Raw genomic sequence first — 22,902 nt, 5'->3', positions numbered from 1 at the left:
AACAATCAAAACTCCACTAATTAATATCTAAAACAGCACGGCTTCTTTTTTTTACGCAGTCCTGCCAATGAAACTCTCTTATTCTGTAGAGAATCTCTCCTTCTAAGATCAAATTTGAGTTTAATGGTAATAATAGGTCTTGAATTGGGACATTTTTAACAAACATGGTTTAAACTACTAAAATAAATTAACATTACAACAAGATAGATCAGTATATTAGTCTTAGTAAAAACGGCTTGTCATAAAGCTTTTAGCCAGTGATTTCCGTTGCCTACCTCATTATTGCAATCCCATTTAACACTTGATTTCTGCTGTGCATTTTTTATCTTATTCTTTCATATCACTAAAGGATTTTTATCAAACCTAACCAGTTGACTCATCCAACTACTTTATGATCCTATTTCCTGTCACTCCATTTGCTAAAATGCACTATTGGACCTTACGAGACTCTATCACTGCAGAATGAGAGAACGCCTGAGAACACTGTTGGACCTGACATGTGTCCATGTGTACATTTGTATAATGCTGATGATGGGTGGGACAATAGGGAGAGAACGAATGTGGTCTTGGAAGTTGATGCAATTCTGCATCTATTCCAGTTTCATCATAAGAATTAAACTTAAAGGGAAAAATAGAAGTTGATCTATTTTGAAACGGAGCCTCAACTTGTTCCATTGTCACTTCATCAGCCAGCAAGGCAGGAAGGGGAACTCTAGGTTCTATATTCAAGGTTCCACTGTGGCCAAGATGTTGAAAGTTATTGGGTATCTGAGGTGAGTGTAATGGAAGTGGACTAACAGATCGAGGAATATGTTCAGAACCTTCCTGACTTGCTGTGGTGTTATGTCGATCTTCATGTGGACCCATTTGGATCTGAAGCTCAGTGGCTAGACTGCTGTCACTAGTAGATAGAAGACAGTTCAAAACTTCAGCGCAGCAAGAGATTGTGGAGCGCAGTTGGTTACAATCTTCATGTTGTGAAAATACGCTCACTGGTACATTTTTGAATAATTTATCCAGTTCTTTAATGTAGGTTTGCATGTCTTGTGAGTACTGGGCATTCACAGCTCCATCAGCGTCTTGATCATTTATCGGTTCATTCCTTTCTATCTTTGACTCATCTTCTTGTTGAAGCGTTGAATTCAACTGGGTCTCACTGAATAGAAAGTTTTCAGGTAAGATGTCTGCTGGTTTAAAATGAGCTAACAGGTTTGTTTCAATGTTGAACATTTTACTTCTTGTCATGCTCTCACTTTCTTTCCCTGCAACATGATGTTCTTGCTCATTTGTGTCAAAGTCCTCATTTTGTCCATCATCCACCCAGTCATCCAGAAAATCAGAAGCTCCAAATATATTTCCTATCTCATCTGACTCCTGATCTTGTCCAGTCCAGCAGGAGGACTGACATATCTCAACAGCAAGGTTATCTGCTAAGTCAGTAGAGGAGGACTGTTCTTCAGTGGACAATAGGTTTCCAGACAGCAGATCTAGTGGCTTGTTTTGACATTCCCTTGGTTGTGTGAAGGGCAAGGTGGGTAATGTTGGCAGGGTGCATGGTTGGGCTCCCCGTTTAGCTGAAGAGTAGTCAGAAAGGTGCTCTTTGTTGATGTTTTCAATGCATTTTTGTCTACATTTGTTTTCTTGAAAGTACCTATCAGTCCTTCCTCTACATTCATAAAGCTTCCTGAAGATACTTGATGAGTGTTGCTTCTTGGGGAAAGTTAACGCCAGCAACAGATCTGAGTGTGATGATTCCAAACCTGTTAAAGACAATAACAGAGTTCGGTAAAATATTTTCTTCCACAAACTTTAAATCCACTTTTCCTACAGATTGAATATTTTTTTAAGAAGTCCACCATGAGTTACTCTATTTCATGTCCAATGAAGTTAAACTGACTCTCAATTGTGAAAGGTGCTAAAATAAACGGAGGTTTCCTATACTATATTCTCAAGTTTGCAGACATTTGGACATTCTTCTCAGGCATCAGACACTTAAACCAAAACCCAGTAAAGCTAGTATGACAGCGGATTCAGAGGTAAAAACAATGACTGCAGATTCTGGATTAGAGTGGTGGTGGAATTGCACAGTAGTTCAGGCAGCATCCGTGGAGCAGAAAAATCAACGTTTCGGGCAAAAGCCCTTCATCAGGAATAGAGGATTTAGAGGTGTGAAACCAACTTATAACCCCGCAAGCGTGGAAATCACACACTTGCAAAACTTGTTAAAATACTGAACCAAACGTTCACAGTTACAGTGGATGTTTCCACAAAATAAATAATTCATGGATGTGTTTTGTTTAAGGAACAGCAAGGAAAGCTTTGGAATAAAAATTAGTGAAAGCTAGAAAATGGCTGCCAATGATTGAATATACAGGCAAAAAAAGGAAAGCTGAGTGATCAGAAACTAGTATCAAAGGAGGTTGAGAAGGGACTGACTCTACGGTCTTGAAGATTCTGGGCAGTTGGCAGTCAGATTCAGAAGCAGTGACATATGACTGTTGGCACTAGTAATTGTTTTCTGGGAAGATTTCATCCATGGCGGCCATAGAAGAGGAAGTTGAAAAAATCTGGAGTGGGGCAAGATTTTACAGATGTAACGAGTGGTGGAAAGTTTTAAGCACAATGAAACAGTGGACAGAAATGGCACGTCAGTTCCCTGTTTTATTAGCTGGTGAGGCTATTCAATAAATTAAGTTTAATTGCAGGATCAGGTTACACAATTGGTGGAAATATATTCACAACATGGTACATGAAGGAAACAATGTAAGAAAAATATAATAACAGACCAAACACAGAGGTAGAGCTCACATCAAAACTACCTATTTTGTGGAGAGGCACAAAATAGAATAGTGCAGCCAGGCAGAATGCCATCAAAAAGGAGAAAGAGTTGTTGTCAGTGAACCAAGGTTTAGTCAAGGCTTGGATACTAATATTCAGAACCAAGATGAAGGAAAATGTTTTGTTCATTTTAATGGGTGAGGACATAGGTAGGAGAAACTGGTGTGGGGCCATCAGCGTGGAGAAATTAATTGGAGAGAATGAAAGATCAAGGGATGAAGAGGAAAATAGAAACAGAAGTAGAAAGGATCTTCCATGAAGTAGAAATGAGTGCAATGAGAGGTGGATGTAGATCCAGCTGAGGTAACCAAATTGAAGCAGAGGATGTCCATGAGGCTTACACAATGGAAGGGATTTAGTGGGATAGTCGAAAGAAAGTTAAGCGCTTGGTAAGACACATGGCTATTATAAACTGTTATAAGATTTATAATAAGTTTATGGCTATCACAAGGGGACATAGCTTTAAAGTGAGGGTTGATAGATATAGAACAGATGTCAGATGCAATTTCTTTACTCAGAGAGTAGTAGGGGCGTGGTACGCACTGCCTGCAACAGTAGTAGATTCGCTAACTTTAAGGGCATTTAAATGGTCACTGGATAGGCATATGGATGAGATTGGAATAGTTTAGGCTAGATAGGCTTCAGATTGGTTTCACAGGTCGGCACAACATCAAAGGCTGAAGGCCTGTACTGCGCTGTAATGTTCTATGTTCTGTTCTAAGATGGCATGAAGATGTGTGATCCAAATATCAATCTATAACATCACTGACTGAACCAACACACATCTATCTTGAACATTTGAAAATCATGTTTTCCAAAACAACGATACTGGATACAACAGTTGCATTCGTAAGGAAAGGGAGGTTTGGATGGAGAAAACCAGTCTACAATATTTTCGCAGAGTTTACATGAGCCAGTTTTGTATGATAAAGCCACTAAGTCCTGAATATAAAGGTTCTGAGATAACTTTCCAGAGGAGCAATTGCCTTTTGCCCTCTCTCTGAAGGCTCTCTAGTCAAAACTGTGCAAGTTGAAGACACTCAAAGGCACCATCACCTCTCATGAAGGGTTCCTAAAGATTTCAGAATCTATCTTACTGATTTCAGAAAAGGGACTTGAGTCAGTTTGATGCAGGAAGACATCCCAGTGTCAACAGTCTATGTATGCTGACAGTGTTCACTACAAATTATCATTTGGAACAATCCATCAATAATTACTTTTCTATTCATTCAAGGGTTTGGACCAGCACTTATTACCCATCCCTAGTTGCCCTTGAGAACATAGTGGCAACCTGTATCCTTGAACTGCTCTAATTCATTTGGTGTAAGTACACCAACAGTGCTGTTACGAAGGAGGTTCCAAGATTTTGACCCAGTGACAGTGAAGGAATGGTAATATATTTCCAAGTCAGGGTGGTGATTGGCATGGAGCAGAATTTTTAGACGATGGTGTTCCCATGTATCTGATGTTCTTGTATTCCTAGACAGTAGTGGTTGTGAATTTAGAAGGTACTTTCTACGGAGCCTTGGTGAATTTCTGCACCTTGCAATTGGAACATGCTCCTGCTATTGTGTATTGGCTGTGGGGAGGGTGAATATGAATGTGGTGCCAATCAAGTGGCTGTTTTGTCCTGAATGACGTCAAACCTCTTGAATATTGTTGGAGCTGCTCCCATCCAAGCAATATTCCATAGGTAATATTCCATCCCACCCCTAACTTGGGCCTTGCAGGTGGTGACCATGATTTGGGGAGGCAGGAAATGAGTTAATCACTGCAGCATTCCTTGCCCTTCACTTGCTCTTGTAACCATAATATTTTTATAGTTTGTCCAATTCTATTTCTGGTCAATATTAAGCGCTACCATTTTGTAGCTGAAGGATTCAGTGATGGAAATGCCATTCAATGTCAAGGGGTGATTATTAGATTTTCTTTTTTGGTAATGGTTACTACCTGCAACTTTTGTAGCATGAATGTTACTTGCCACTTGTCAGCTCAAATCTGGATACCGTCCAGGTCTTGCTGCATTTGGACATGGAATTACTTCAGTATCTGAGGAAGTCACAATTGGAATCCTGTAAAATCATCAGTAAACATCCCGACTTCTGATCTTACGATGTAGGGAAGGTCATTGATGACATAGCTTAGACACTTCAGCCTTGGATGGTACCCTAAGGAATTAAGGGGATCTTATGGTGATAGTGGCCCTACCTCTGAGGCAGGAGGCTCAAGTTCAAGTCCCACCTGCTCCAAAGGTAATAACATTGCTACACAGGTTGACTGGAAAATATTAACCCTGAGAAATTTCTGCAGTGATGTCCAGGAGTTGATATGACTGACTTTCAAAAACCACTACCATCATGCTTTGTGCTATGTATGGTCCCAACCAGTGGAGAGTTTGCACTGTTGTGATGGGTATCCTTTCCACACTGTAATTAATCTAATCTAATCTAATTACAGATGGGGATATTTGTGGAGGCTTCTCCTCCTCCTCCTGAGTTGTACTATCAATTTTCCCATATTTGGGGTATGTTTTGAGTGGATGTGTGTTAGATTGTATGTGGATTGATTTATCTGGCGCAGCCTTCTTCTGCACTGTAACAATTCAATGAAACTTAGTTTTTTTATATGTGTATACATTTGCACAGTCTGAACTGTTTTGTTGATAAATTTTGCATCTTTGCTTCTTTATCTTATTTGAAATAAATGAATGATTTATTAACTTGGTTTAACTAAAAAAAATCTGGTCGACTTGTTTCTGATACTGAATTAAATAGTTTAATATCTATACATCACCATCAATTTTAAATTCACACATTTTATGACCATTGTAGCAACAGAAGTAGGAAAGGAATCAATTCACCCCATTAACCTCAGTTATAATAAAGGTTAAAATGAGTTTGGAAAAGATAATGCAACTGAGTTTTTCAAACATGAGAACAGTGTAAGTGAACCTTAACAGCTACAACATTACAAAAACAAAAATCAAAGATTAACAACTATCAAAAAGTGAGTGGGTGACAGTCCTGCCTCTGAATCAAATGGTCATGTGTTTAAATCTCAAACCAGAAACTTGAGCATATAATCTAGGCTGACCCCTCAATGTAGTGCTGCTCTGTTGGAGGATGTGTTTCAGATGAAATGTTAATGACTTATCCTATTTCATCTCTGAGGTGAATGGTAAAGCTCATATGGCATTATTTTCAAGAAGAACAGATAGGTTCTCTCCAGTGGCCAGCTCAATATTTATCCCTCAGTCTCCATCAATGAAACAGGTGATCTGGTCAGTTATCTCTTTGCCGGTTGTCAGCCAGTTGCTGTGCACAAAATGGCTGCCACAAATGGGTAGTCCAATGGAAACAGCTACATAAATGCAAGTTTGTTTCTCTTCATGAAAAATGTGAGAAATATCTAGTTCTACTTCTCAGGCATGTTACATTTAGTGATACCCATGTTGTAAATAATATCCTTTCTTACCTGGACCACTGAGAGGCGGCAGCCTGGATGGAATTTTCTGTAACGCAGGAAGAGGTATGAGATACATGCTATTAGGTGACTTGCGCTCAAGTACCACAGCACCATACTTCTGCCGGCTGTTTAAATATGAGTAATATAAGGAGTAAGGGCAGACATCTCCTCTAGTAGCAGGTTTAAAACGTACAAGGCACATTTCCTAGAGGAAAATAAACATTAGAAAAATATCATTAAATCACTGACAGCGCATTTTATAGAATATAGAACATAGAACAGTACAGCACATTTCAGGCCCTTCGGCCCTCGATGTTGTGCTAGCCGTTTATCCTAATCTAAGATCAGACTAACCTGCATACCGTTCATTGTACTATCTTCCATATGCCTATCCAAGTGTTGCTTAAATGTCCCTAATGTATCCAGCTCTACTAGCACTGCTAGCAGTGCATTCCACGTACCCACCACTCTCTGAGTAAAGAATCTACCTCTGATATCTCCCCTAAACCTTCCTCCAATTACCTTAAAATTGTGCCCCCTCATGATAGACATTTTCGCCATGGGAAAGAGTCTCGGGCTATCCACTCTATCTATGCCTCTCAACATCTTATACAGTTCTATCAAGTCAACTCTCATCCTTCTTCGTACCAATGAGAAAAGCCCTCAACTTTTCTTCATAAGACATGCCCTCCAGTCCAGGCAGCATCCTGGTAAATCTCCTCTGCACCCTCTCTAAAGCTTCCACATCTTCCCTATAATGAGGCGACCAGAACTGAACACAATATTCCAAGTATGGTCTAACCAAAACTTTATAGAGCTGCAGCAATCCTCATGGCTCTTAAAGTAGAATGTGTGGTGCTGGAAAAGCACAGCAGATCAGGCAGCATCTGAAGAGCAGGAGCATCAATATTTTGGGCAAAAGTCGTTCATCAGGAATTTTGCCTGAAATGTTGGTTCTCCTGCTCCTCGGATGCTGCCTGACCTGCTGTGCTTTTCCAAAACCACACTCTCAACTCTGATCTCCAGCATCTGCATCCTCAATTTCTCCTCATGGCTCTTAAACTCAATCCGCCGGCTAATGAAAACCAACACACCATATGCCTTTTTAACAACCCTATCAATCTGGGTGGCAACTTTGAGGGATACATGGACGCAGACCCCAAGATCCCTCTGTTCCTCCACACTGTGAAGAATCCTGCCTTTAACCATGTATCCTGCATTCAAATTCGACCTTCCAAAGTTAATCACTTCACACTTTTCCAGGCTGAACTCCATCTGCCACTTCTCAGCCCAGTTCTACATCCTGCCAATGTTGCAACCTACAACAGCCCTCCACACTATCCACAACTCCAGCAACCTTTGTTTCATCGGCAAAATTACTAACCAACCCTTCCACATCCTCATCCAAGTCATTTATAAACAATCACAAAGAACAGAGGTTCCAGAACTGATCCCTGCGGCTAATATAATTACCTTCAAAAGGAACACAGGAAGATAAGGAGGAGGAGTAGGTCATTCAACCTCTCTAATTTTCTGTCATTCAATTAGGCCATGGATGAGTTGCACTTCAACTTAATTTGCCTATCTTTATTATAGAGCAATACAGATGTACAACATAGAAACAAACCCTTTGGTCCAACACGTCAATGCTCACCACATATCCTAAATAAACCTAGTCCCATTTGCCAGCATTTAGCCCATTTCCCTATAAACCCTTCCTGTTCATTTACCCATCCAGATGCCTTTTAAATGTTGTAATTGTACCAGCCTCCACCACTTCCTCTGGCAGCTCATTCCATACTCGCATCACACTCTGCATGAAAAGGTTGTCCCTCGGCTCCCTTTTAAATCTTTCCCCTCTCACCTTAAAACTATGCCCTCTTGTTTTGAACTGCCCCATCCCGGGGAAAAAAACTTAGTTATTTACCCTATCCATGCCCTTCATGACTTTATAAACCTCTATAAGGTCACCCCTCAGTTTCCAACGCTCCAGGGAAAACAGCCCCACCCTTTTCAGCATCTCCCTATAGCTCAAACCCTCCAACCCTGGCAGCATCCTTGTAAATCTTTTCTGAACCCTTTCACGTTTCACAACATCCTTTCTATAGCAAGAGGACCAAAATTTAATGCAGTATTCCAAAATGTTGGTTCTTTAAAATTAAATCATGAAATGAGTTGTTTTTAGTGTGCGATTTTTATATAGTGGAAGGTCACAGAAGAATATAACTATTGCAATAAACAAGAAATAATTGTATGAGCATTTGTATTTTACTTGTTCTTACATCTTGAAACCTCTGTAAAGTCACTGGACAGTAATCCAGAGAGTCAAGCTAACACTCTAAAGATACAGGGTCAAACTGCACAACAGCAAATGGAATTTACATTCAATTAATAAGATCTGAAATTAAAAAGCTAGTCTCAGTAATGATGATCACAAAACCCATAAAAATCTGTCTGGTTTATTAATGTCCTTTAGAGAAGGAAATCTGCCATGCTTACTTAGTCTGGCCTACATGTGACACCAGATTCCAGAAAAGTGACTTACTTCTAACTGCTCTCTGAACCAGCCTGGCAAGCCAATCAGTTCAAGGACAATTAGGGAATGAGCAACAAATGCTGGCTTTGCAAGTGATGCCCACATTCCAATAAAGAACAAAAATAAGGAACAAAGAGCAACTTAATCACAGCAGGCATATTTAGCCAACTGATTAAAGTAGAGAAACAGAATTATTTGTACGATTACATGAAGTACATCTTGTAAGAGCACCTTGTATGATTTTAAATTGGGTTTAGTTGCTGGTCAGATCTAGTATCACACTATCTTTGGTAAACAGTCAGAAGAAAATACATTTACTACAAAATCAGTGCCTTTTCTTCCAAATTCTGAATTTAAAACTGGGTTGAAATTTCATTAATGCAATAATATTTTATTGAATAAAGGAACAGTTTCATCTAAAATCACTTAGAACTAAACAACTAAATGAACTTACATTCATTTGAGCTTTTCACTTCAGAAATCTGAAAACACATCATATTCAATGATGTACCATCAAATTGTAATTACTACTCTTGTTTGGAAGTGCGGGTACAATTAGTACACAAGGTCACATGATCAGCAATGTGATAGATGACCAGTAACGTACTTTAATTATTCCCTTGGTTGGGGTGGAGAGGAAAATGTCTATAAAGACAGCATTGCCAAAAGCACGGCACTCCCACAGTTAACAGACTGCATACGGCAGGGCACTGAAGGGGGACTTGAACTCACAACCTCATGACTCAAAGCGAGAATGACACCACTGAGCCAAGGATAACACCTCACACCCCACTGGGCTGAGGAGAAAATAAATTGCTTACCCTTGTAATTGGGAGTGTAAAATGTTGTCACAAAAAACAGCAATTCAAAATCATGACTTAAAGAGAAGACATTTTGAATTTGCATTCAAATGAGCAGTTGGAATTTACCAATTCTCCTCCTTCTGAGCTTGGAATGCCCTCAGGAATGATTGAACCACAAATGTATCCTTTCATACTCAAACAAAAGATGTTTTAAACCCAGTCTGGAGAACTTCAATGTACTCAGTACCTAAATTTCTTTTGGGACAGAACTCTAGATTTCCACAACCTTTTGTAATTGTGGACGTTATATAAGTCAATGAGTTTGAGTTTGTTTTTGATTGTTGCAACATTTTTTTATTAGATTAGATTAGATTAGATTCCCTACAGTGTGGAAACAGGCCCTTCGGCCCAACCAGTCCACACCGACCTTCCGAAGAGCAACCCACCCAGACCCATTTCCCCTTGACTCATGCAGTATGGGCAATTTAGCATGGCCAATTCACCTAACCTGCACATCTTTGGACTGTGGGAGGAAACCAGAGCACCCAGAGGAAACCCATGCAGACACGGGGAGAATGTGCAAACTCCACACAGTCACCCGAGGGTGGAATCGAACATGGGACCCTGGTGCTGTGAGGCTGCAGTGCTAACCACTGAGCCACCGTGCCACCCATGAGAATAAGCTTGGGCTTTGACGAAGATTCTCTCCTTCCATATGTGCCCACTCCAATCACAAGCCGCAATTACTATTCCAAAGTGGAATGAGTGGTCTTAAAGACAAAACAATATGCTTTAAAATTAGCTTGGAGCCCCTGGGCAGGATGGGGTCAGGCTCAGATTGTGAGATGCAACTTTAGCTCAGATACTAAAGTAAATTACTAAGAAAGAAAATAATTAATATCAGGGTCATGCTGCTAGAAACATTGATGGAGACTAGAATCTAGACTCATTTAAAGAAAAGCTTCATGCTATAGTGGGACTTTGATAGTGTTGCCATTCTGGAACAATGAGGCCAAATGGATCAAAGCCCAAAGAACCTGCCTCATTTAAACTCATCTTGAGAATGCATTCCAATTTTACTGAGCATTTATTCATTTATTGTGAGGATATCACAATTCACATGGAAAACGCTGTACGTTTTTTAGATTAGATTAGATTACTTACAGCGTGGAAACAGGCCCTTCGGCCCAACAAGTCCACACTGCCCCGCCGAAGCGCAACCCACCTATACCCCTACATTTACCCCTTACCCAACACTACGGGCAATTTAGCATGGCCAATTCACCTGACCTGCACATCTTTGGACTGTGGGAGGAAACCGGAGCACCCGGAGAAAACCCACGCAGACACGGGAAGAACGTGCAAACTCCACACAGTCAGAGGCGGGAATTGAACCCGGGTCTCTGGCGCTGTGAGGCAGCAGTGCTAACCACTGTGCCACCATTTTGATGCCCATTGCTTTGCTCCTTGTGATTCTAAGTTGTCAGTCCGAGATATTTTTGCAAAGCTAACAGTTCTGCTGTTTTCTTCTCAATTAATTAAAAAAAAGTTAAGACATTCAGGTCATAGAACAGAATAAATGGCTTTTTAAACCTTTTTGACCTCAAACTGGGCATGAAAAAGCTGCACCTGATTAAATTCCGAACAAAATCAGTTTTCTCCTCAAGTTCAATCTGATCCATCTCTCCATTTCTAAGTAGCTATAGGAAATGCAGGATTGAACACTTCATGCTACTTTACAAAACAATCCTACTCCTCCAACACTGATTTTTGCTAAAAGCAACTCCAAAGAGGTATCCAAGAATCCAGAGTTTGAGCAGGTTAGGTATGGATGTATCAGATGTGACATTGCAGAGTCTCTCTCTGTCTAGGAAGCTAACAAATTTATATCTGCAGTCAACTTTTGGTTATATGTCCTTATTTTAAAAAAAATGTAAAGTTCAATATGTCCATAGCTAATCTGGAGTTTTATAATCTGTGGCCATAACAATATCCAGCATATCTCTCCAGCCTTCAGGGCTACTCTAATCCTACCACAGGAATCTCTTTGTCTTCGGTCTGAATGTTCATTGAGAATCTTTGAACCTCCTTGCCACACAGAGTTGTGCAACAAGAGCCTTTGTGCATATTTAAGGCTAAGATATATTGTTGGTCAATAGGGGAATCAAGGGTTGTGGGTAAACAGCAGGAAAGTGGACATGAAGAATGTTGGATCAACCATGATCCTATGATTGGTGGAGAAGACTCAAGCGGCTGAATGGCTTACTCCTTACTCTGTTAATTTTTATGGATTTACTGATTGTGTGATATTGAAACAATGTTTCTTCTTATGGGAAAGCCTAGAACTAGGGATCATAGTTTTAAAATAAGGGTTCACTCATTTAAAACAGATCAGAAAACATTTTCTTCACTCAGAGGGTTCAGAATCTTTAGAATTCCCTTCCTCAAAGGGCAGCAGATGCAGAATCTTTCATATTTTTAAGGCACAATTAGATTATTCTCTTGAGAATCAAGAATCTAAATATTGGTGTGGATATGCAGGAGTGTAAAGTTGAGGTTAAAATCAGATCAGGCCTGAATGGCAGAGCAGGCCCAAAGAACTGAGTGGCTTAGTCTCAATCTTCATCTGTCTGTTTGAAATTCTCTCATCAAAGGAAGTAGTTTCTCCATATCTATCCTACCCAATCCTTTTAACATTTTAAGCACCTCAGTCAGATTACCCCTCAATGTTCCATATACAAGGGAATACATATCAGGTTATCTCATCTCTTTTCATGATTAATCTAATCCCAGTATCATTTGGGTGAATTTGTACTGCACCAACTCCAATATCTTTCCTGAATAGTTCCAGGGATGAGAAACTTCATGGAAATGTGATGAAGGCAGGTTCAACGGAGGCACTTAAGAGGTCACTGGACAATTATTTTGATGAAAATAACATGCAAGAGTATGGGGGAAAAGCAGGGAATTGGTACTAGTTAATAATGCACATTTGAATAGCCAACATAGTCCAGAAGGGCTGAATGGCTTTGTTCTGGCCCAAATGAACTCAGTACTCTGAATCAGCCAAGGCTGATGTACAGGTAAAGCACAACTTGGACAATTTAAGGTCTCCCCTAAGAGGAAGCAATGGCCTAGTGGTGTTATCACTGGACTGTTAATCCGGACACTTAGGTAATGTTCTGCAGACCCAGGTTTAAATCCCATCACAGCAAATGGTGGAATTTGAATTCAACAAAAATCTGGAATTAAGGGTCTGATGATGAAAAACCCACCTGGTTCACTAACGTCCTTCAGGGAAGGAAGTCTGCCATCCTTACCTGGTCTGGCCTACATGTGACTCCAGACCCACAGTAATGTGGTTGACTCTTAACTGCCCTCTGGGCAATTAGGGATGGGCAATAAATGCTGGCAACGTCCGCGTCCCATGAATGAATTTTTAAAAATTCAATTTCAGCTCCCTGCAGTTAAAGCCCAACATTCAATTTGCATCTTTGGGGTTTTTATTTACACCTGTGTACTCATTTAATGATTTGCATGCATGAAATCAAATTCTTTGCTCTTCTAGCATTTCTAGTTCCTCACCATTTGGAAAATATCATGATTTATCTTTCTTACACGTAAGTTGGAGGTTGAGTGGTGACCTTAAAGAAGTTTATAAATTCATGACAGGCATGGTCTGCTTTCCAGGGAAGGGGAGTCCAAACCTAGAGGGCATAGATTTAAAAAAAACAACTTTATCATGCAGATGCCTTTTAAATGTGATAATAGTACAAGCGTATATAGAATGAACTGCCAGAGGAAGTGGTGAAGGCTGGTACAGTTACAATATTTAAAAGGCATCTGGATGTGTAAACGAACAGAAAGAGTTTAGAGGGAAATGGGCCAAATGCTGGCAAATGGGACTAATTTAGGATATCCGATTAGCATGGACGAGTTGGACCAAAAAGTCTGTTCCATGCTGTACATCTCTATGACTATGATTCTAAGTTGATGATCTCACACTTGCCTGCTTAAACTCTATTTATAGAATCCCTAGTGTGGAAACAGGCCATTCTGCCCAATGGATCCATACCAAGCCTCCAAAGAGCATCCCACCCAAACCCATCCCCCTATCTTATCCCTGCACTTCCCATGGCTAACACATCTAACCTACATACCGTTGAACAGTATGGGTAATTTACATGGCCAATCCAACAAACTTGCACATTTTTGGATTGTGGAAGGGAGCCGAAGCACCTGGCGGAAACCCACGCAGACATAAGGAGAATGTGCAAACTCCACATAGACTGTTACCCGAGGGTGGAATTGAACCCGGGTCCCTGACATTGTGAGGTAGCAGTGCTAACCACTAAGCCAACAAAAGCACTTGCGTGGACCTGTTGCGATTCATTTCCAGCGCATGGACACTAGACCTTCTGACAGTAGGGACACTGTCAATACACCACTGCATATATATCTTGTCCATTCATTTTTCAAGCCCAAGGTCATTATAGAATCAAATGTTTTCTTCAAAGATTCATTAATTTAACAACACAAAGTACGTACCAACTGAGAAGATTCAGATTGGTGATAATTGAAACTCTCAAAATACAGAAAGCTGTAAACCTGTGTCAAACATGAAAGCTTAGACTCAATATCCACAATATTCAATAGTTAATGATTGGGTGACACACATCTGGATTGTAGGCAAGTCTCCAATACTAAGAAAAAGCTACAAGCAATTGGTCACAAAAATCTGAAGGTAAGTATAGTCAGTCAATCCTGTTTAATCCGAAACTCTGCAGAACTCTTTAGAATTCTCAACCATCCAAATGTTTATCAAGGACTGATTTACAGCAGTGCAATCTCCATTCGTTAAACAAGAAGGCTTATGCTATAACTTTGATACTTAAGCAAGGGAACAGAGCAGTTTTGTAATGTTCTTGTTTTCTTGAAAACTGACAACACTTCTTTTGTCAAGGAAGAAACACTTTCCAAAATGATCAACTAAAGGTCACAGCTTCCTCAGTTGCCTCACTCCTTCAATATTTCCTGTTATTAACATAACCTAGAATTAGATCCCCTCTGTTAGTAGCTACTTGACTTTCTCAGTCTATCTCACTTATACTGGTTGCTGTTGTAAGGCATCCCCATAATTCAATGTGTTGACCCAAATTTCATTGCAATCTCTTAAGTCTACTTTCCCTCAGTGAAAAGAAGTTTAAAGGGTCACTTTATACAATCAGAGTCTAAACACAATAGAATAAGGCCATTCAATCCTTCATCTGTGATAACTCTTTAGATGTGTTATTCAATTAGTGCTACTTCTGGCTCTTTCCCAATAGCAATGCAATTTTCTTCCCTCAACATATTTATCCAAATCCCCTTTTCATGTCACCACTGAATCTGCTTCCACCAGAAGCAGATATTGAAATCCAGACAATAACCCAAATAAAAGTCTCCTCACGTGACCATTTGTTATTTTTCTAATTACCTCAAATCTGTTCCCTCTGGTAACACTTCACTCTGAGCATTCACCTATGTCAGTCCCAGCTCCTGCAGATGTACATATTACAACAGCAATTCCTTTCCGATTAGTTTTTCATGATTCCCAAGTGTCGCAGTGCAGTTTACATGTTTACACAGTAAAAACATCACCCTAGTCCCAGAGGATCTTAGGGCTTCTCTCTCATTCGAGATAGACAACTGGTTTAGCCTGAGGATCACAATTCAGGCAAGGGCTGAGCTTGAGAAGCAGGACTTTCATGGGGACCTCAGCCAGTACACGAATTGAACCCATGCAGTTGGCACCACTCTGCATTGCAAACCAGCTATCCAGACAGCTAACCAAACCAACCCTTTCACATAGTACACATTTATTAAAGAGAATAATTCCTCCCTTCTGAAACAGTACAGTGGTGTGTTCCTCAGAACAAGTCCCTGTACATGTATAATGTATAAATGAATGGAAGCAATTCAACCATGACTGGTACTGCACAGCTTGTGCGTCAGCATATCCTGTATCTATGTAGTACACACTGGGATAAAAGAGATAAAAGTATATCACTTGTACGTTTCTGAGCATGAATTCCTGTGTGAATACACTACACATCAGGTAAAAAGAAACAATTCACTCTTTCTTGGTACTGGGACATACAGATTATGCAGAATCATTGACACTTGCAATCACAACACTGAGTTTTACAGGTCAAAAATTACCTTTTTCCCAGAACAGCGCAACCTGTCCACAGAATCCCAAATTAGTTCAGGCAGAACACACTTTCCTACAGTGATGGTAGTGGATAAAGCCTAGTGAAAAGAGAGCAGCAATAATTAAGGAGAGGATTGTAACCACTGCAGATGCAGTAAATGGGCCAGAAATAGAAGGCTGCCACTTAGGGAGTAATGTTAGCTCCCTTACCCAGTAAGATTAGTGCATACAACAGGTTAAAATCAGGCCAAATTCATTTACAAGCTTGAGACCTCACCATCCCCACTTGGTGAAACTGTACTGACATTGCATTTGGCCAAGCTTCCCATTGCAACCAAGTGAGGTCTGCATTCAACTGCAACGGTTTAACATATTATTGGGAAATCCTGGCAAATGTCAATGACACCAATCACAGCACAGCAGCTAAAAGTCAGGATAAGTAAAACATTCTGTTATTTGGAGAGGAAAAAAATCATTTTCTCTCTTTCCTCCCCCAGCATTTAACTTACATCTGAAACCATTCCATCAGGTCTCTTGTGCTACCAGCTATCCCTTCAACTCTACCGCTCTAAGAAGTGGATCGAAAGCCAAACTTAGATAAGAACTCAAGAAGTGCCATTCAAATGAGATGTAGCCTCAATATGTCCAAACTTCCCAGGTACGTCTCCATAAAAAGTCAAAATCAAAATCACAGGCTGGAGAATTCTGCAGCCATTGGCCATGTCATCTGGTTTAAAGATTGGGCTTGAACCTGCCTGCACATGGCCAGGTCATCCCGAGCTAATTTTATGTGTGTCAACTCTTTAATTCCAACAGCACAGTGCGGCATGGTGACTCAGCGGTTAGCACTGCTGCCTCACTGAGCCAGGGACCCAAGTTCAATTCCAGCCTCAGACGACTGTCTGTGTGGAGTTTGCACATTCTCCCCATGTCTGTGTGGGTTTCCTCCGGTTTCCTCCCACAGTCCAAAAATGTGCAGGTTAGGTGAATTGGCCAAGTTAAATTGCCCATACTGTTCAGGGATGTGTAGATTAGATGCGTTAGTAAGGGAAAAAATGTAGGGTAATGGGTCTGGATGGGATACTTTCAGATGGTCAGTGTGGACTTGTTGGGCCAAAGCGCCCGTTTCCACACTGTAGGGATTCTAAATTATAATTCTTAAAAAAAATGCTTAGCATGAAAGGGAGTGGTGGCTCCTCTTGGGATTGCAGACTTGTTCCCCCAAAAGCATTATTACTAGAGTTTAGAAGGTGAGGGAGAGGTGGTTTCATCAGGCAGAGCCTGGGCTGGTAGATGTGGGCTGCTATTGAGAGGGCAAGGGAGTAAGTGACAGCAGTTGTTACCGCATGGAGAAAAAGTAGGTTTCCAATGGAATAGAAGGGACCCCATTCCAGGTCCAAGCAAGGCTGACAGGGATCACCTTCACATATGCCCTCTGCAACTCCTGCCTGTCATAAAACACCTGCGGCAGCTAGAGAGATAACTTAAGTGGCTATTAATGGTCAATAAATTGACCAAAACAGCAAGTAGGCTACACAATGGCCCTTCTGTCACTAATGAAATACTAGCAGAGGCTGGTGAGCAGTGGATTCAATGTACCTGCTATTACAATCAAATTCCCCCCAACCACCCCACTTCCATTTCCACTAATTCCACTCATACAAGAACCGGCAAGGAGTCAAGGATCAATGAAGTCAAATGAAGACTGAATGGAATTTGCTATGGCTGAGGATTCAGCATACAGGGCAAAACAAGTGCTGCTTTTAATATCCTTTATCAGCATCCTGAAATCGATGTTTTCTTCTTTTGTCTCCTAGCCAGGAGAACTGCGATTAATGTAGCTGTTTTCATGAATTAAATAAGTAGGTTGACATGGCAGAAGTATAAGAGTGTATCTGAGTGTCAGGTCAATGGTCCAACATGTTCCTGAGATCAGTCATCACCAGAGAGTCAATTTAACTATTAACTGCTTATTTTTGGGCTGCATGAGGGCACTGCCAGGATCTGCCCAGTGGTGAATGGTTTGCTTACTGAGGACACCATCTAGCAGGTGCTTGGAGACAACTTCTTGGTCGGGGAATACACCCCTCCATGAGGCCTCCTGTTCTCAGCCCACTGGCAACACCCTTACAAATGAAATGGCATGGAACAATGGGCCTTAGCTGTATCTACAGACAATTCTGTGACTTGGAAGCTGTGGCAAGAGTTTATTTTCTAAAATTGTAAACCTCTTCAGAGGGAACTTCAAGATGGAAGTGCCTCCACCTTTAGCTGCCAGGCTGCCATCCACTATAGGTTCCAGGTCTCTATTACGGTCTGCAAGCTCAGAAATGCCATTGTTAATTTGACAGTGATTTCAGATGTGCCAATTAGGAAGTCATCTTTCAGGTGATCACATTCACAGTAAGTTCAGTGTGTGGGACTGGAAATGCTTTTCAGACAAAATGCAAACCTCAATTAATTTTGAAAGTCATAGGGTTTCATCAGGGATGGGCAGAGTGTTATACAAAAGTGGAGGGTTGGAGTTGGGTTGGGTTTGGGATCGAGATGATTGAAATTGTATAAGGCATACAAAGCACTACGCTAATGAAAGATATGCAAGGAAACAAATACTTCCCGTTTGCAAAACTCACCCAGCGCTCCATACATTTCAGATTATGAGATTAGATTCCCTACAGTGTGGAAACAAGCCCTTCGGGCCAACAAGTCCACACCGACCCTCTGAAGAGTAACCCACCACCCCCTTGACTAACGCACCTAACAACTATGGACAATTCAGCATAGCCAATTCACCTGGCCTGCATATCTTTGGAATGTGGGAGTACCCAGAGTAAACCCATGCAGACATGGGCAGAATATGCAAACTCTTCACAGACAGTCGCCCAAGGCTGGAATCGAACCTGGGACCCTGGTGCTGTGAGGCAGCAGTGCTAACCACTGAGTCACCATGCCACCCTGGATGATATCAGCTTGTTGAACCTTTTCAACTCTCCCATAATTTGCAATTGTCAACATAACAAGTCCAAACTCTCAAGTCTTCAAGTGTAAGGCAGTACAACATGTAAACTCTATCACCTTGTAATTGTAATGGTTTGTACCTTTGTGAGATGATCCGTGAGACCAAGCACAGGATATGCTTTCACCAAAAACTGTTTCATATTTGACATCTGGATAAATCCCTTCCAAACAGCATGGGTTTGAGGATGAAATCTATAGTAATAATACACATTTTTAAAATAAATATAAATAGTTTGCCCTACAGGTATTATGTCAAGGCAAGTGATGTTAATTGTTTTGAAGATTTACAAGTATGTTTGGTACTAAACCACAATTGCTTGCCCCAAATTTTTTAATGTTTCGATATAAAGGTTCTGAAAAACTCTTGTACTTACCATGAACGTTTTTGTATCTAAACTGTTTGTGTTATTGCAGCATCAGCAATGGTTAAATTGGTCTGATACATACTGATGGATGCCCTAGACTGGAGGTGCTCCATCACCTCATCCATAGAAACACTGAAGTGCTGGGGCATTTTTCGCGAGAAAGACTAAGATAATGGCCTGAGAGAGGATTACTATTGTAAAAATATTTGATAGGGTAGGTATACAAAGGACATTTCTATCAGGAGACCAGAACTGAAGGTGATAAATATAAGCTCATGGCAGAGAATTCATGAGAAAATTTCTTTACTCAGAAATTAGTTAAAAATGTAGAAATTGCTATCACAACGTGTTATAAGGCTGTTTAGATGCACCAACTAGAAGATAGGTAAACACGAGTGAAGACGTAGAAGAACACATTGATCAGTTTAAATGAAGATGGGGAGGCTTGTGTGAAGTATGAACATCAGTATGGATCTGTTGAAGTAAATGACTTGACTCTGTACTGCAAATATTATTCAAAACTATTCAATTTTGTAAGTTGAATCTGTGTACTAGGTACTAAGGTAAAGAGCAAACTCCTAAGACATGCAGAATGTTTCTGATTAAATAAAAACATTGGCTTTATAAATGGATGTAGCAGTTTAGAGTACACTGAGAACAACTATACTAAACATTAGATACTGTGCAAATTTCCCGTCATTTATATGCTTTGATCCTAATTTGAGGAATGCAGCCATCGCTGCACTTGACACCAGCAACCCAGACCCACAGCACAACACATTATTGCAAGATGGAAAGAGTAAGTATCAGGTGACTGTGGCAGGAATTCAGCTTCTCCGCAGGCAGGAATAGGAGGAGAGTTGCGCACAACAAAATTTGTGGCCTACCTAGCAGTCTTTTGAGTGGCTATCAATGCCGACTGCCACTAAAAAAAATGATAAAAATCGCACAACACCAGGTTTTCGTCCAACAGTTGGACTATAACCTGGTGTTGTGCGATTTATAACTTTGTCCATCCCAGTCAACATCGGTACCTCGAAATCATAAAAAAAATTGGTAAGAGTGGAAGGACAGAGTGAGATCAGGGCTGGCTGCAATGAGGAACAAGTGCAAACCTTTCCATAACTTTGCAATACATTCAATCTCCCATTCATATTTCCACATGGTCAGAATTATTCAGATGGACAAACCAGAATCATTATCCGATTCCCTCCTGTCTAACACCTCCTTATTTCGAAGCTGAAACAGATGGGTCTGTCTCTGATGAATAACATCACAAAATCTACTCACTGCATTAGTTTCTAATTCTCTTTTCTACATGGAACAAATACAAATAAGGCTAGAATTTTTCAGTCACCTATTTCTTCAATTCATATCTAGGCTGTAAGTACACATCTAATCACTGATCTATAGCTGTCGTATGAGGTTCTTGATGAGAAAGTTTCCCTCCATGTATGTATCTGTTAGTTTAATTTCTAATTAAACGTTTATATACAATTACAGGGTTTCAAATTTAAATAAGGTGGGTCAAATGTTATCTCCAGAACCCAACAGCAGAGACGTGACAAAAACAATATTGCACAGTTTTAACTTGGTAGAGGTGCCTTTAATTGAGTCGCAGTTTCAACTTAGGCTGGGACCTAAGTTATGTCCCAGCCTAATTCGATACAAGTGATACAAAGATGATTATTTAACAATTTCTAGCCAGTTAGCCTAAGGGAGCAGCCAAGTCAGGCAAAATAAATATGTGGTATAGTTAGCTCAGATGTGTTCATGACTTTTTTTGAATTTAACAGAATCATGGAGTGTTTAATAAATTTTTATCAGTACATATCTAAACATTTATCAGATAAAGACTGGAGGACACCTCACGTAAATTCTATATTTGAAATGACAGACAGAAGAAACCCTGAGAATTAATTATAGACCAGTCAGCTTAACCAAAGTAGGAAAATAATGGAATCACTTGGAAAGAACAGAATATATGATTTAGAAATGAATAGTACACAAATGAATCATCAAGATGGATTGCAGAAGGAACATTCTTGCTTAACCAGCTTTAGCATAGTCTTGAGATGACAGATCTTAATACTGCAGATGTAATCTAACTGAATTTACAAGAGGACTTCAATAATATAACAAGGTCAGAGAATGTAGAGTTAGGAACAAGTGATAGAATGCGTTGCTGGCTGCCTTCATGACAGCAAACAGAGAATGGGAGCAAAGTACAGTTAATCAGAGTGGCAGTAGGATTAACAGGTAACAATGCTGGGATCACTGTTAACATTTACATAAGTAACTTGGACTTTGGAATCAGAGACCACAATTTCTGAAGTTATAGATTTTGCAAAAGTGAAGGGAACAGTTAATACTGACGAAGACTACAAGAAATTACAGGAAGGCATTAATAAACCTGCAGAATAGGCAAATAATGTTGTGGTTCTGTTCGCCGAGCTGGGAATTTGTGTTGCAGACGTTTCGTCCCCTGTCTAGGTGACATCCTCAGTGCTTGGGAGCCTCCTGTGAAGCGCTTCTGTGATGTTTCCACCGGCATTTATTATATTATATTATAAATTATAATTATATAATATAATATAATAATTATAATTATATAATATAAATTATATTATATATTATAAACGCTGGAGGAAACATCACAGAAGCGCTTCACAGGAGGCTCCCAAGCACTGAGGATGTCACCTAGACAGGGGACGAAACGTCTGCAACACAAATTCCCAGCTCGGCGAACAGAACCACAACAATGAGCACCCGAGCTACAAATCTTCTCACAAACTTTAGGCAAATAATATCCAGCACAGATAAATGTGAGGTTCTATGTTATCATAGGAAGAATAGGAAGATCACTTGTAATATGGAAGTTGCAAGTCGAGGTGAGGTATGGAACAAAAGGATCTAGTATAAACTTCCAAAATAGTCAGTTCATGAAAGAAGGAACCAGAGGCAATGAGTATATGCAAAGTGAACCAGTACAAGTATATACAATCTAACTCTTATACTGACACAAAACATGGATTTTTTTTAACCATGGATTTGTTTGGATATGATATAAAATGCCTCTATGGCCATCACAACCTCAGGAAAAACTTGAACTCTGGTTCAGTGATTGGGACATTTGGGAATCTGGGGTGGGGGGAAATAAAAATGAAGGACTAAGGTCATATACTGAATTTGTGGAACTCAATATTGAGTCCTAGAGATTGTAAAGTGGCTAAGTGGCAAAAGAGAAGTTACCCTTTTGTCCTTAATGTATTTACAAAACCCCTTTGGATTTGCCTTAACCCTATTTGTCAAAGCTATCTCATGCCCCCTTTTTGCCCTTCTGATTTCCTTCTTAAGTATATTCATTAGAAGAGTATAAAGACAGTAGGAGTATACTTAAGAGGTAATTCAGGACAGCAAAAGGGCGACATGAGATAGCTTTGGCAAATTAGATTAAGGAGAATCCAAAAGGATTTTATAAATATATTAAGGACAAAATGGTAACTAGGGAGAGAATAGGACCCCTCAAAGATCAGGAAGACAGCCTATGTGTGGAACCGCAGAAGTTTGGGGAGATACTAAACGAGCATTTTGCATCAGAGGTTACTGTGGAGAAAGACATGGAAGATATAGAATGTGGGGAAATAGATGGTGACATCTTGAAAAATGTCCATATTACAGAGG

General features: G+C 40.2%; 1 pseudogene across 1 annotated transcript in view; it reads right to left on the bottom strand.

The window, feature by feature from the left end:
* Positions 1-429: 429 nt before the first annotated feature.
* The window catches only part of LOC148142190 (uncharacterized), a 49,885-nt pseudogene continuing 27,412 nt past the window's right edge, over positions 430-22,902 (bottom strand). The window contains exons 3-6 of the transcript XR_015752192.1: positions 18,934-19,045; positions 15,844-15,933; positions 6,313-6,508; positions 430-1,760 (exon numbers count right to left, since the gene is read on the bottom strand). The product of XR_015752192.1 is annotated as an uncharacterized LOC148142190 (transcript). The remainder of the gene's footprint in view (positions 1,761-6,312; positions 6,509-15,843; positions 15,934-18,933; positions 19,046-22,902) is intronic.

This window comes from Chiloscyllium plagiosum, unplaced genomic scaffold (genome assembly GCF_037043375.1).
Source record: "Chiloscyllium plagiosum isolate Xiang-an unplaced genomic scaffold, Cpla_swu_hap1 HiC_scaffold_30, whole genome shotgun sequence".
NCBI classification, from domain to species: domain Eukaryota; kingdom Metazoa; phylum Chordata; class Chondrichthyes; order Orectolobiformes; family Hemiscylliidae; genus Chiloscyllium; species Chiloscyllium plagiosum.
This window is presented reverse-complemented; position numbering and strand designations above follow the sequence as displayed.